The sequence below is a fragment of the Manis javanica genome, chromosome 9 (genome assembly GCF_040802235.1).
Source record: "Manis javanica isolate MJ-LG chromosome 9, MJ_LKY, whole genome shotgun sequence".
NCBI classification, from domain to species: domain Eukaryota; kingdom Metazoa; phylum Chordata; class Mammalia; order Pholidota; family Manidae; genus Manis; species Manis javanica.
Genome location: NC_133164.1, coordinates 116597210 through 116610963, shown reverse-complemented (window position 1 = coordinate 116610963; position 13754 = coordinate 116597210). Strand labels below are relative to the sequence as shown.

The window sequence follows — 13754 nt, the reverse complement described above, 5'->3', positions numbered from 1 at the left end:
AAAAACATGAATATTAATAGGGCAGCATTCCAGTTTAAAATGTTTTATAAAAGCATCATCTCTCCCATGAAGAATGGAATGCTGACCAGTATGATGTCAGTCAAGAATACATATTCCTCAAATCCTAAGAACACAATGCAAAACACCTGCATGAAATAAAGGATGAAATTTCACGTGAACTGAAGTTTCTTTTCTCTGATTAATATCATGCATTTTCCTTTCACTCTGTAAGTGGGATTTCACAAAGTGATTCTGGATGCCTAAATGTGTGTGCAGTGTAACACCCAGTTAATAACTGCTGTAGTGATAAACTAATAATTCAGTAGTTTGATCCACTTTCATTAACAATGTTTTTGTTTTTCTGACTTATTGTAGATCAGCCTATGATTTCAAACATACACATTTTAGTTTTCCCATTCCTTGGAACTTTGTCTTATATTTTTAGTCAGTTTCTTTTTACTAGGACATTGTTGGGCAAGTTAAAAGCTTCATTGATTTAAAAAATAAAGGCTTTTGCTTTCTTTGTTACAAACCCTAATTCATTGCAATACTTAGTATAATAGGCATTTCTTTTAAAATGCTGAAATACATTGCACTCTCTAACAAACTATGCTCTGTTTTTCAATTCTAAATGTGGCTAAACCTATAACATGTTTCAGAAATTAAGTATATTTCATGTATCTTCTTATATATATATCCTTATGACTTCAAATGTACTTATAATGTAAATACAATGAGTAGGAAATTACATAGTATAAACACTTTCATAATCAACACATTTTCAAATTAGCTTTACTTGAAGATAATAAAATAGTCATCAAAATTACAACAAAACCTACCTTTATGATGAGTACATAAATGAAGTATTGAGCCATAATCATTAAGATTAAGTACAGTAAGAAGACTATGTGTTGACATTATCACAGAGAACAAACATGGTCCATTGACGATGGAAACAATGTAATGTTGGATCAAGTTTACATAATTGTTTGTTGTTTTTTGCTATTACTATTTTCAAATTTCATTTTTATTCCTCTATTATTTGGTTTATTGCAAAAGTTGCCTTATACCCATTCCACCTAATTGATGTCATATGTTACAGTTAACACTACTTGAGGATTTTCTTTTGCTTATTTTTGCACATATTGTCCAGTCACTTTTCAGCCTTATCAATCTTTTAGAGCTATAGAAACTATTTTTTAGACACAGTATGGCATTCATTGTTTTTTATACCAGAACCTATTTTTTTCTGTCTCCCTGCATTTCATTGGATTATATCCTGCATATTCAATAACTCTCTACTATAAAAATAAAATAAAATTGTAAGATAGTAATACTTAAAATAATTTGAGAACAAATGGACCCAGATTATGAGGTCTTTTGATTTTTGAAATATCAGTGCACTCTTCTTACAATTCTCCAAGATTTTCTACTACTAATTTATTCAAGTTACATTTTAGAGTGTCATATTTCATACTGAGAAAACCTCAGTATGAAAATATTGTGTACACACACACACATACTTCTTGGTGATCAGTGGGGTTGGTTGATTTTTTTTTTTTGAAGAACATTATGTTTACTAGGCCCTCCCCTACCCCAAGACCCCCCCCAACAAACCCCATTACAGTCACTGTCCATCAGCATAGTAAGATGCTGTAGAATCACTACTTGTCTTCTCTGTGTTGCACAGCCCTCCCCTTTCCCCCACCCCCCACATTATACATGCTGATCATAATACCCCCTTTCTTCTTCCCCACCCTTATCCCTCCCTACCCTCCCATTCTCCCCAGTCTCTTTCCCTTTGGTAACTGTTAGTCCATTCTTGGGTTCTGTGATTCTGCTGCTGTTTTGTTCCTTCAGTTTTTCTTTTGTTCTTATACTCCACAGATGAGTGAAATCATTTGATATTTGTTTTTCTCTGCTTGGCTTATTTCACTGAGCATAATCCCCTCTAGCTCCATCCATGTTGTTGCAAATGGTAGGATTTGTTTTCTTCCTATGGCTGAATAATATTCCATTGTGTATATGTACCACATCTTCTTTATCCATTCATCTACAGATGGACACTTAGGTTGCTTCCATTTCTTGGCTATTGTAAATAGTGCTGCAATAAACATAGGGGTGCATCTGTCTTTTTCAAACTGGAGTGCTGCATCCTTAGGGTAAATTCCTAGAAGTAGAATTCCTGGGTCAAATCGTATGTCTATTTTGAGCATTTTGAGGAACCTCCATATTACTTTCCACAATGGTTGAACTAATTTAGATTCCCACCAGCATTGTAGGAGGGTTCCCCTTTCTCCCCAACCTCGGCAATATTTGTTGTTGTTTGTCTTTTGGATGGTGGCCATCCCTACTGGTGTGAGGTGATATGTCATTGTCGTTTTAATTTGTATTTCTCTGATGACTAGCGATGTGGAGCATCTTTTCATGTATCTATAGGCCATCTGAATTTCTTCTTTGGAGAACTGTCTGTTCGGCTCCTCTGCCCATTTTTTAATTGAATTATTTGCTTTTTGTTATTTGAAGAATGTGAGCTCTTTATATATTTTGGATATCAAGCCTTTATCAGATCTGTTATTTACGAAAATATTCTCCCATACTGTAGGGTCCCTTTTTGTTCTATTGATGGTGTCCTTTGCTGTACAGAAGCTTTTCAGCTTGATATAGTCCCACTTGATCATTTTTGCTTTTGTTTTCCTTGCCCAGGGAGATATATTCATGAAGAAGTCACTAATGTTCACATCCAAGAGATTTTTGCCTATGTTTTTTTCTAAGAGTTTTATGGTTTCATGACTTACATTCAGGTCTTTAATCCATTTTGAATTTACTTTTGTGTATGGGGTTAGACAGTGATCCAGTTTCATTCTCTTACATGTAGCTGTCCAGTTCTGCCAGCACAATCTGTTGAAGAGACTGTCATTTCCCCATTGTATGTCCATGGTTCCTTTATCGAATATTAATTGACCATATATGTTTGGGTTAATGTCTGGAGTCTCTAAACTGTTCCACTGGTCTGTGGCTCTGTTCTTGTGCCAGTACCAAATTGTCTTGATTACTATGGCTTTATAATAGAGCTTGAAGTTGGGGAGTGAGATCCCCCCTACTTTATTCTTCTTTCTCAGGACTTCTTTGGCTATTCAGGGTCTTTGGTGTTTCCATATGAATTTTTGAACTATTTGTTCCAGTTCGTTGAAGAATCTTGTTGGTAATTTGAAAGGGATTGCATCAAATCTGCATATTGCCTAGGGCAGAATGGCCATTTTGACGATATTAATTCTTCCTAGCAAAGAGCATGGGATGAGTTTCTATTTGTTAGTGTCCTCTTTCACTTCTCTTAAGAGTGTCTTACAGTTTTCACGGTATAGGTCTTTCACTTATTTGGTTAGGTTTATTTCTAGGTATTTTATTATTTTTGATGCAATTCTGAATGGAATTGTTTTCCTGATTTCTCTTTCTATTGGCTCATTGTTAGTGTATAGGAAAGAGACAGATTTCTGTGTGTTAATTTTGTATCCTGAAACTTTGCTGTATTCTGATATCAGGTCTAGTAGTTTTGGAGTGGAGTCTTTAGGGTTTTTTATGTACAATATCATGTCATCTGCAAATAGTGACAGTTTAACTTCTTCTTTACCAATCTGGAGTCCTTGTATTTCTTTGTTTTGTCTGATTGCCATGGCTAGGACCTCCAGTACTATGTTAAATAACAGTGGGGAGAGTGGGCATCCCTATCTTGTTCCCGATTCAGAGGAAAAGCTTTCAGCTTCTCGCTGTTCAGTATGATATTGACTGTGGGTTTATTATATATGGCCTGTATTATGTTGAGGTACTTGCCCTCTCTACCCATTTTGCTGAGAGTTTTTATCATGAATGGATGTTGAATTTTGTTGAATGCTTTTTCAGCATCTATGGAGATGATCATATAGCTTTTGTCTTTCTTTTTGTTTATGTGGTGGATGATGTTGATGGATTTTCGAATGTTGTACCATCCTTGCATCCCTGGGATGAATCCCACTTGATCGTGGTATAAGATACTTTTGATATATTTTTGAATTTGTTTTGCTAATATTTTATTGAGTATTTTTGCATCTGCATTCATCAGGGATATTGGTCAGTAATTTTCTTTTTTGTTGGAATATTTGCCTGGTTTTGTTATTACAGTGATGTTAGCTTCATAGAATGAGTTTGCGAGTATTCCCCCCTCTTCTATTTTTTGGAAAACTTTAAGGAGAATGGGTATTATATCTTCTCTGTATGTCTGATAAAATTCTGAGGTAAATCCATCTGGCTAAGGGTTTTTTCTTGGGTAGTTTTTTGATTACCACTTCAATTTCTTTGCTGGTAATTGGTTTGTTTAGATTTTGTGTTTCTTCCTTGGTCAGTCTTTGGAGGTTGTATTTTTCTAGGAAGTTGTCCATTTCCTGTAGGTTTTCCAGCTTCTTAGCATATAGGTTTTCATAGTAATCTCTAATAATTCTTTCTATTTCTGTGGGGTCCGTTGTGATGTTTCCTTTTCTCATTTCTGATTCTATTGATGTGTGTTCATTCTCTTTTTCTCTTAATAAGTCTGGCGAGAGGTATATCTATTTTGTTTATTTTCTCAAAGTACCAGCTCTTGGTTTTATTTATTTTTTTCCATTGTTTTATTCTTCTCAATTTTATTTCTTCTCTGATCTTTATTGTGTCCCTCCTTTTACTGAGTTTAGGCCTCATTTTCTCTTCTTTTTCCAATTTTAATAACTGTGATGTTAGACTATTCATTTGGGTTTGTTCTTCCTTCTTTAAATATGCCTGGATTGCTGTATACTTTCCTCTTAATACTGCTTTCGCTTCATCCCACAGAAGTTGGGGCTTTGTGTTTTTATTGTCATTTATTTTTATATATTGCTGGATCTCCATTTTAGTTTGATCATTGATCCATTGACTATTTAGAAGCATGTTGTTAAGCCTCCATGTGTTTGTTAGCCTTTTTGCTTTCTTTGTACAATTTATTCCTAGTTTTATACCTTTCTGGTCTGAAAATTTGGTTGGTAGGATTTCAATCTTTTTGAATTTACTGAGGCTCTTGTTGTGGCCTAGTATGTGGTCTATTCTGGAGAATGTTCCATGTGCACTTAAGAAGAATGTGTATCCTGTTGTTTTTGGGTGTAGAGTTCTATAGATGTCTATTACGTCCATCTGTTATAGTGTGTTGTTCAGTTCCTCTGTGTCCTTACTTATTTTCTGTCTGGTGGATCTGTCCTTTGGAGTGAGTGGTGTGTTGAAGTCTCCTAAAATGAATGCATTGCATTCTATTTCCTCCTATAGTTCTGTTAGTATTTGTTTCACATATGCTGGTGCTCCTGTATCGGGTGCATATATATTCATAATGGTTATATCCTCTTGTTGGACTGAGCCCTTTATCATTATGTAATGTCCTTCTTTATCTCTTGTTACTTTCTTTGTTTTGAAGTCTATTTTGTCTGATACCAGAATTGCAACAACTGCTTTCTTCTCTTTGTTGTTTGCCTGAAATATCTTTTTCCACCCCTTGATTTTAAGTTTGTGCATGTCTTTGGGTTTCAGGTGAGTCTCTTGTAAGCAGCATATGGATGGATCTTGCTTTTTTATCCATTCTATTACTCTGTGTCTTTTGATTGGTGCATTCAGTCCATTTACATTTAGGGTGTTTATCGATAGGTATGTACTTATTGCCATTTCAGGCTTTAGATTCGTGGTTACCAAAGCTTCCAGGTTACTTTCCTTACTATCTAAGAGTCTAACTTAACTCACATAGTATGCTGTTACAAACACAATCTCAAGGTTCTTTTCTATTTCTCCACCTTTTTCCTCCTCCTTCATTCTTTATATATTAGGTATCAGATTCTATACTTTTTCTCTATCCTTTGATTGGCTTTGGGGATAGTCAATTTAAATTTGCATTTGCCTCGCAGTCAGCTGCTCCACTCTCTGTACCATGATTTTACTACCTCTAGTGACAGCTATCCAACCCTAGGAACACTTCCATCCATAGCAGTTGCTCCAAAATAGACTGAAGAGATGGTTTGTGGGAGGTAACCTCTCTCAGCTTTTGCTTATCTGGAAATTGTCTAATCCCTCCTTCAAATTTAAATGATAATCTTGCTGGATAAAGTAATCTTGGTTCCAGGCCCTTCTGCTTCGTGGCATTAAATACATCATGCCACTCCCTTCTGGCCTGTAAGGTTTCTGCTGAGAAGTCTGTTGTTAGTCTGATGGGCTTTCCTTTGTATGTGATCTTATTTCTGCCTCTGGCTGCTTTTAACAGTCTGTCCTTATCCTTGCTCTTTCCCATTTTAATTAGTATGTATCTTGGTGTTGTCTTCCTTGGGTCCCTTGTGTTGGGGGATCTGTGGATCTCCACAGCCTGAGAGACTATCTCCTTCTCCAGTTTGGGAAGTTTTCAGCAACTTCCTTCTCAAAGACACTTTCTATCCCTTTTTCTCTCTCTTCTTCTTCTGGTATCCCTATAATGTGAGTATTGTTCTGCTTGGATTGGTCACACAGTTCTCTTAATATTCTTTCATTTTTAGAGATCCTATTTATGCTCTGTGCCTCAGCTTCTTTCTACTACTCTTCTGTAGTTTCTATTTCATTTATTGTCTCCTCCACTGTATCCAATCTGCTTTTAATACCCTCCATTGTGTTCTTTAACAATTGGATCTCTGACCTGAATTCATTCCTGAGTTCTTGGATGTCTTTCTGTACCTCCATTAGGATGTTGATGATTTTTATTTTGAACTCCCTTTCAGGAAGAGGCACGAGGTCCATATCATTTAAATCTTTCTGGGGAGCTGTATTAACAATTTTACTCTGGACAAGGTTTCTTTGGCATTTCATGTTTGTATATGGTGCCCTCTAGTGTCCAGAAGCTCTATTCTGGAGCTGCTGAGCCCCTGAAGCAATGTCAGGGGTTGCAGGGGAGCGGTACTGGGGGTAGGAAAGAGCTGTTCCCTGCCTCCTGGCTCCTGTGCCTGTCTCCACTGGGTGAGCCAGTGGGCCAGGCACACAGGTATAACTTTTTGTCCCAGAGCAGCAAGATATGGATCCCTGCTTTCCACAAGCAGCCAGAATCCCAGTGTATCCAGGAACTCTGCCTGTATTAACTTTCCAACCCAGTAGTCATGCGAGTCTCATGAAAGCACCATGAAGTGCAGGTTTGTGCTCCCAGCACAGATCTACAGAGCTAGGTGTTCAGCAATCCCAGGCCTTTCACTCCCTCCCTGCTCCTTTTCTCTTCCTCCCGCCGGTGAGCTGGGGTGAGGGAGGGGCTCGGGTCCCACGGAGCCACAGCTCTGGTACGTTACCCTGTTTGCTGAGGTCTGCTCTTTTCTCCAGGTGTGTGCAGTCTGACACGTCCTCTTTCCTGTTGCTCTCTCATGATTAGTTGCGCCAATTAAATTTTCTAATTGTATCCAGTTTTAGGAGGAAGCCTCTGTCTCTCCTCTCACACCACCATCTTTAATTCGGGGTTGGTTGATTTTAACTAAGCAAAGTACAATCTACTAATTCTCCATGATTTATAGGGAAACAGGAGGTATTCTTTAATAACAAAAATCCTATTATATTTGATAGTTTTATATTGCTTTTATTAATGTTAACATAATCATATAACAAATCAATATATGTAATGGTCGTTAAACATGGTGGCTTCTTTTTCTAGAAAGTCTAGAAACATGATAAAGTAGATAAATGATTATATTTTTGCACTTGGTATTTTGACTGTTAATGCCCTTAAAAATTAGCATCAAATATGATTCATCCTAAAATGTAAATTTTAGCATTTTGGGGATCCTTTGAAATTTTAAGACTTAATGCAAACGTCATCCTATCTATAAAGTATCTGAAGGTATTCCCACTTAGCGAAATAATTTTGAACATCTGAAAGGATGTAGCCTACTTTACTTTAAATATGCTTTACGTCATTTGTGTCATAGCTGATTGTACATTGTTATAAGCTTTAATTCAGATAGCATCTCCTCCAGGAGGCCTGGCACAGATTTGGCTAAATGCCAGCCCTCTCTGTTTCTTTAGACGCGAGTGCCAAATGCTCGTAAAAACTCACTGCATCACATGGAAAATATCTGTTAATGAGTGTATCTCTCTAAAAGATGTATGCATTTGAGGGATGTTTTATTCAGCTACCTATTCCCCATACATAACAAGGAGTTTGGCACAAGGCAGACAATAAATAAATGTTTGCTGATTGACGTGATCCTTGAATTATATTCTATCTAGTTTCTGACTTCCAGGACTGCATTAGGTTAAGAAGATATCATAAAATGTCTTAATTTGCCTTATGTATTAAGTGATAATAGAAATATACACAATACTGACAGGGTATTATACAAATTGTTTATTTTTTACACTAGACTATCAACTACTTAGTGATAGAGATTGTTTCTTCTTTTAAAGTGCCCGACACATATTATTACCAAATAAACTTTTCTTAAATGAAATTAAGTATGTATTAATGAGATGACTCAACTATATCTCCCATAATGAACTATAGGCACTTTCATAGCAATGCTGTTCATCTTTGCATTGTCCATGCAAAACATAAGAACAACAATTATATGTTGAAACAGTAAATTAACTCTGTTTTTGTATGTTCCCATAAATGTGAAACAACATCCAAAAGTCAGAATTTGGGTGTAGACAGCAAGAAATTAAAGTTTAAAGGAATTCAGTGTCTGGGCTAGGAGTCGTAAGGATTTCTACTTAAGAGATAAAAACTGAGGCAAAAGAAGGAATCCCAAAATAAAAAAAAAAAAAAGAAAGAAAGAAAATTTTATGTACTGTATACCTTTGAGTTCTTAAATAGCATTATTTATAATGCACACATAATTTATAGTTTATGCATTATTTACCTCATAAAAGGAAAATACCTTTGATATCCTTAAGCTTATATGTCTTGCTTGATATTTTTTTTTACAAAATAAAAGCTCAAATCCATTTGTTCTGAGGACAGAGTGGGAGTCATATCAGTTTATGCATTTAGCAACACTAAGCCAACCACAATAAGGATCAACATGCCTCATTCTGTGTAAGAACCTGTCTAGTTGAGTATGTTGCTTAAAGTGAATATTTTCTACAATTAATAGTGGGAGGGTTTTGTAAAATGTCAAGCATAAATTTGATGTTGTTTTTTCTTGCTAGGTCCAAAAGAAGTCTGACTGCACCCACAGCAATAACCTATTGTGTCTCCTAATCTCATAAAACAGTAACATGAAATGAGACATTGATATCTTTATAATGACAGATGGAAGACAATTTATGGAGAATGTACTTGAAAATTTTGGGGAATTGGGACTGTTTTTTTTAAGTGACCCCATGTCTGGCAGCAAATCCATAAAACTGACATTTTTGTGACACAGTTGTGGCTTCTTGACCTTTAAATTCCAGCATTAGTACAGTGGATCAATAAATCTTAATAATGTCTTCAATTAAAATCATTATGTCCTTATTATGCTTATAAAAGAGCTACCACAAATAGTTTGCTATAAAAGCTGTTTGAATGAATGGAAGCATTTTGCTCTATGCATAATGTGGTCATTTGTGCCAGAAGTTATTGGAAGTCAGGTTAATGACTTAAACCAAGTTAGAAAACAAATACCCCATATAAAGATGCAAACTTGATGGTCCAGAGTATTTCCAACTGCCAACATATATGGTAAAATTTTATTTAATTTTTCACAGAGTTAACAGTAAGTAAATATCATACCAATAATGCATGTATTTATGAAATAATCAAATCAAACTTTTTTATATTTCTCTAAGATTCATTCAACAAATATATAATTGATTCAAACTATTTGATCAGCAAGTTTAGCTTGGTGGGAATAAAGAATAAACAAGTCTCACCACCTTAAGAAACACAAGGAATCCTAAACTAACTATTTTAGAAACTATTTATACAATGATATATGTCATAAGATATTGTTAAATAACTGTAAATTCACAGAGGAAGAAAGGATTTTGCCAAATTTTAGTGGTCTATGAAGGCTTCACAGAGGAAATAACTCAAAGAAGATACTTAGAAACATATTTAAACTAGTTTCAAGGAACTCAGGATGGAGTATAGAGAAGATATTCATATTTGAATATATTTCTTGGAAACTGCAAGTAGTTTTGAGGGTTGTGAAAAGTGGCAAAGCATTAGGCTGAAGAGACAGACTGGATGTATGTGGATGTGATATTGGTCTGCTGGGTAATATTTAAAAAAAATATGCATAGATTTTATAGAAAACTGTCTGTAGCTTCTAGAATATGGACTCTGACATCAGACAGACTAGAAACTTTGCCTATAATTAAAAGAAGCATGACCTAGTGGTTCAAATTCATGCTCTTCAGCTAAACTTCCTGGGTTCAAATCTAGGCTCTACCATTCCTCAGAAGTGTGAGAGCTTGAGCTGGGAACACCTGTACCTGCTAGGCATACATTTTCTCCTTCCCCATATACCAAACAGAGATAGTAGTAAGAGCATTGTGGGTGACTATGCTATTGTTCCCTAGATTCTTTCCCTTTTCTGTGTGAGAAGAAAAGGATCCTTGCCCACAGACAGGGATCCTTCAGGGTCACTGGGAGGTGAACAAATGTCATGTGTATCACATCCAAGGAGAAACTTTAGGAGACTTGGCTTATTCCCAGCTGCCCTGTTTCCCTACTGCCCTGAGAGTAGCTCTTCTTCCTTCTAAAATATGCAAAACAGAATTATAGCCGGGACAGAGCCACTGCAATTACACAACAGACAGGTAACCTGAGGGGAAAAGACTGACCCCAGAGTCCTGGAAAACTGAAACTTTTTGGTTAAGAAGGTGCTCATAATGATATTAGAGTCAATAACCTTACATTTCATCAGTTTTCATTGATTATAACTGCTGCTCTTAGGTGAGTTGGCATTTAGACTAACTGGTCATTTTGTTTTCACTCTGGCTATTATTATATTAATCATATCTGATAAAACTCATATTTAAGTAATTCATTTTTTTTGGCTCAACTTCCTGTTTCTGCCTTTAGAATTACCAGAAAGACTTTTTGTATTCCTCCTAATATTTTGGCAAGAAAAGCAGACATTTTGGAAAGTGTCTGAGAAAAACTATTTATATGCAATAATAGATCTCAAACAAAACCAGTGCTGTACATTGACAAGTACAAACTTAATGAGTGGGTAAAACTGTATGTTATTTGGAAGTTTGAGAATTCTTCTAAGTCACATAAAATGAATTAAAATGTTCATATAAACTATCTCAGAAAGTCAAGTATAATCACCTGAAAAAACAGGCAAGAATATAATTATAACTATTTTAATCATATTACAATATGCACATAAGCAACCACAGAGCATTTAGATGAAACATGTACAGAGATAAGATTTGCATATTAAACTGTTATTATGCTTCTGCAAATAAAATGACATTAAAACTTTTTCAGTATAAGGAACCTGAAGTTGCTTTGCTTTTTAAATATATACTTAAATAATGAAATTCACTTCACCTATTTTGATTCCTCTTCAAATTCTTTGATGTTCAGAATACAGTTCACTTTCTTTACAAAAATCAAATTAACTTCCTATCATGTGCTGATTGAGATGCTTACTTGTTCATAAGCAGCATGCAAATTCAAACTTCCGTAATAAGATTCAGGAGAAACATGACCCAATGGTCTATTCATACACAATGAAGTAGATTCTTAAAATACACTAGTTTTATCTTGCCAGTATGGTTCCTCATCAGTAAAGCCGAGTACCACAGTTGCAAACTCAGTGGTCAGATTATGTTTGTACAATCAGTGTTGGATTATAATGTTATTGAGGTTTTCCCAGAGTTCTCTGACACAACCCAAAAATTGCAAAGCTGATAGAAGCATTCGGAAAACTCGATTTTTCAATACATGGGAGATACAGTAGCAAGAAACTTTTATTGAAATAAGCTTAAGTAAACTGACTTGATTTAGTGCAAAATAATAATTCATACAACTCAATGCCTGTAGTCAATATATTATATATCTTTCTTGAGGTCATGCAATGTATTTAACAAAAGACATTTAAAAGTTACCTGTAATAATATAAAAAATAAGGGGACCCTTAAAGTTATATTCCTTGACTGAAAAGAATAGTATCAGTTTATTATAGCTCTTCTTTTTTAATTTTAAAGGCATTTTATAGTATCAAGATACAATACGCCATTATACATAACACTGAAAGTGATAAACTACCATATATGCTATTGGTTTTTCCAAATAATACTAAGAGCGCTGAGTTGTTTAAGCAATCAGTTTTGTCCTCATGAGTTATTAAGTCAATTATTGGAAATACTATATAGTAAGAAATGTATTTTGGAATACAGTGAACCTTTGCCTCTTTACGTTTTTAAGATTATTATGAATGTTATGTCACAAACTTTCTATAGGTGTGATTACCTGAGCCTATTATTAATAGACAATTATAAATTACCTAAATATGAATTATAAATAATAATGGTGGCTTTTATTTCTCAGTAACTGGAAATAAAATTCTTAATTTTCAGAAATTAGTATCAAGTTATCTTGATGGAAAAGATCACCCACCTACTAACATCTGGATAATGTCCAAAACAGCTCCACGAACTGATTTGCCAGCAATGACTTCCCAAAGCAATCTGATGAAATTGAAGAGAGAAGAATTAAAATGAATGAAGGAAGAGTTGAAATATCTGTGTTTAATCTCCAGTTTCATCAGAAATCGATTACCTAGCTGACTCTGGGTCCAAAAGAATTAATTATACTCAGTCTCCAGTATAATTAACAACACTATGGCCATCTCCCAAAATATTCATTAAACAGTCAGGAACAATATGAAATTCAAATTCAAATTGAAAAAGAGATTAAATAGCAGTACTCATCTCTAAAAAGAATCATACTACATCTGAGAGGAAATCATCTGAGCAATACAAAATATGGAAATACATTTTGTGTTACATTTAATTATCATTAATTCCAACACTGCAAGCTGGCAGCTATTTTAGGCTCATTACAAGGACTAAAATGGGCTAGAATGTTAATATGAATCTATCCTCATTGGAATAATGGGAATATGCTTCAAAGTTAAAGAAACTTTAGAAATAAAGTTCAGTTTCAGTTCATTCCTTACATTTTCAATTAGAAATATGCATTACACATACATTGTTGATACTATAGTGATTACAAAACTGTAATAGAAAATACAGCAACATTTTCTTTCTCATAAAGAAATTTTAAAATACATACACTCATTGTGTTTTTTTTAAAGATAGATTTTGCTTTTGTGTTTGTGGATTTAAATTAAGTCTCATGGTATAAAATACTTATTTTTTAGTTAATGACTAAAATTTGAAGGTTGCATCCAAACTTCTGGAGAAACATTATTAGTATATTTTGTAAAATTATAGCTTATTATACTATTTGGCCCTTACTGGTTACGATTTTCCTATCTGGCCGCAGGCATGCTATTATCAGATAAATAGTACAATAGCGATGATGAATGTGCTTATGAAGCTATATGTGCATTAATGGCAAGATAATTCAATCACAACTAGTTAGAATAGTTTGTAGTTAAACTGTAAAATTGCAACGTATGAAAGAATACTGACTACAATATATGTCTTATAATTTAATATAATATGTTTATCTCTATTACCAACCTAGTTTATTTTATCTCAACCTAGTTTCTAATATGGAACGGGCTGTTCATTACAAGAAAAACAACCATACTATAATGTAT

At 34.6% G+C, this 13754-nt stretch overlaps 1 protein-coding gene across 1 annotated transcript in view; it reads right to left on the bottom strand.

Moving 5' to 3' along the window:
- Window positions 1-13754, bottom strand: part of LOC140843479 (uncharacterized) — a 620032-nt gene that overhangs the window by 381512 nt on the left and 224766 nt on the right. Inside the window, exon 3 of the mRNA XM_073213295.1 lies at window positions 12584-12654. The gene's annotated coding sequence lies outside the window, so the exon portion shown is untranslated. The remainder of the gene's footprint in view (window positions 1-12583; window positions 12655-13754) is intronic.